Source organism: Ahaetulla prasina, chromosome 14 (genome assembly GCF_028640845.1).
Source record: "Ahaetulla prasina isolate Xishuangbanna chromosome 14, ASM2864084v1, whole genome shotgun sequence".
Taxonomy (NCBI): domain Eukaryota; kingdom Metazoa; phylum Chordata; class Lepidosauria; order Squamata; family Colubridae; genus Ahaetulla; species Ahaetulla prasina.
This window is the reverse complement of record NC_080552.1, coordinates 267,342-269,841: the sequence shown is the minus strand read 5'-3', so window position 1 is coordinate 269,841 and position 2,500 is coordinate 267,342.

Genomic DNA, 2,500 nt, shown 5'->3' with positions numbered 1-2,500 from the left:
CCCTAGCCCCAGCCCCAGCCCCAGCCCCAACCCCAACCCCAACCCCAACCCTTAGGGGTTTACCTCCAATGGGATTTTCCCATATCTTTACCTGGAAAGGAAGAAAAGCCTGACTTACAAAGCCAGCACCCTTCTCGGCATACTGATGCGCTGCGAATTCATTGGCGACCTCCATTTTGCTCTAGGAATTCAAGGCGATCAAACCCTAACCCTAACCCTTACCCTAACGCTAACCCCAGCCCCGGCCCCGGCCCCGGCCCCAGCCCCAGCCCTAACCCTAACCCTAAGGGGGTTACCTCCAATGGGATTTTCCCATATCTTTACCTGAAAGGAAGAAAAGCCCGATCCGCAGCCTGATGTGGTGCGAATTCATTGGCGACCTTCATTTTGCTTTAGGAATTCATGGTGATCTAACCCTAACCCTAACCCTAAAGCTAACCCCAGCCCCAGCCCCAACCCTCCTTCTAACTGTCTTCTGATACCAGCAGCGCTCAGTCCGTAGGGAGAAATGTCACCCCAGAAGACGAAAGCACAGCTTGTCCGATTCTGTTCCCCACCCCTCCCTAACCTATAAGGGAATTTCGGTACCGGTTCCCCCGTCCCAGTTGGTAGGAAGCCGATTGGATTCCCTAAAGAGGAATCTAAAGATCTGAGCAAGGTTTTGTAGTGAACGGGAGCGTGATGGCTTACCTCCACACCGCCGCTATTAGATTTCTGCCGGGCAGGGTCGACCCTACCGAAGCCTAGGACGACTAACAGAATTGAGGGCTTATATAGAAAAGGTCTCTCTCTCTCTCTCTCTCTCTCTCTCTCTCTCTCTCCTCCCTCCCTCTCTGTGTGTGCGTGTGCGTGCGTGTTTATACAGCCGGCTAGGTCTGAGGTAGCCAGCCGCTCCTGTTCTTTTCCGGGAAAAGAAGGACGGAGGATTACGTCCGAGCTTTGGCGGAACCTCCCGCCTCCTAATAGGGTCGTCGAGGGTCTCGGCTCAGCCTTTCAGCCGCCACCAACGGCGCGGCGGAGAGAACGGTCGACCCGGAAAACACACACACACACACATATACACACAGTAGATCGGGTTATTTTCAGCTACCCCGACGACTCCCGGAGACCCGACGATGAAACCGAGGCGGCCGTTTCATCAAGGCCACGCACGCGCACGCCCCCCCCCCCCCCCCCCCCCCCAGATTAGGCCGGAAGACGGAACCTCCCGGTTCTTAATAGGGTCGTGGCAGGGTCTCGGCTCAGCCTTTCACCCAGCGACTAACGGCGCAGCGGAGAGAGGGAACGGTCGACCCGGAAAACACACGTACAGTAGATCGGGTTTGTTGTGTCTTGCCCGCCCTCAGAGCAGCCGGGGCCTTCTTACCTGCTCCCGCACACTGAGGAATGTATGCCTCCCGGTCCCAGTCCTGGCTCCATGCCCACACAAACTGCAGAAGGAGAATCTCCCTGCCCCAGCCCTGACTCCATGCCCAGGCAAACGGAGCAGCTAGACCCCTCCCCCTCCTCCACAGCAGGTGAGCCTGAGGAGGGTTTATTACCAACAGCTGATTGGTGTGACCCTCGCATCAGAAGATTGGAGAGGCGGAGGCTACAGAGGGAAGGGAGGGGCAGGCCTTAATGAGTGCTGAGTCATGGAGCCACACCCCATGGCCTATATAAAGGATCTACTTTCTGGCAGTCTCTGAGTCAGGCAAAAGTCAAACTTATCTTGCTGAAGTCACTTACTGGTCTCCTGCCTGCTCTGAGGACTTTGCTAGGACTTTGGGCAGAGCTGCAGAGGCACGCCTGATTCGGATTTCCCGGACCCAGCCGTCAGCGGAGGAGTGGGACACGACATATACATAAACATATATATATATATGTATGTATATATATACACACACGTACAGTAGATCGGGTTATTTTCAGCTACCCCGACGACTGCCGGAGACCCGACGATGAAACCGAGGCGGCCGGTTCATCAAGCACGCACGCACCCCCGAAGATTAGGCCGGAAGACGGAACCTCCCGGTTCCTAATAGGGTCGTGGCAGGGTCTCGGCTCAGCCTTTCACCCGGCCACTAACGGCGCGGCGGAGAGAACGGTCGACCCGGAAAACGTACTTACATACATACAGGCATCCATCCGTCAATCCTTCCTTCCATCCATCCATCCATCCATCCATCCATCCACATACGCCTACGCCCACACACACGCATACACACGCACACGCACGCACACACACACACACACACACACACACACACACACACACAGTAGATCGGGTTATTTTCAGCTACCCCGACGACTCCCGGGGACCCGACGACGAAAAAGGGGCGGCTGTTTGAGGGGCGCCGGTCTACCCGGAGAGGGGCGAGCGAGGCCAGGTCTGCCCGGAGAAGATCCGAGGGCGCCCGTGGCGTGCGGAAAAGAGACGGAGAGATACAGAAAGAGAGAAGCAGTTTTCTCGACCGGGCCCGGTCTACTCGGGGAGAAGGAGGGGGAGGGTTAGGGTTAG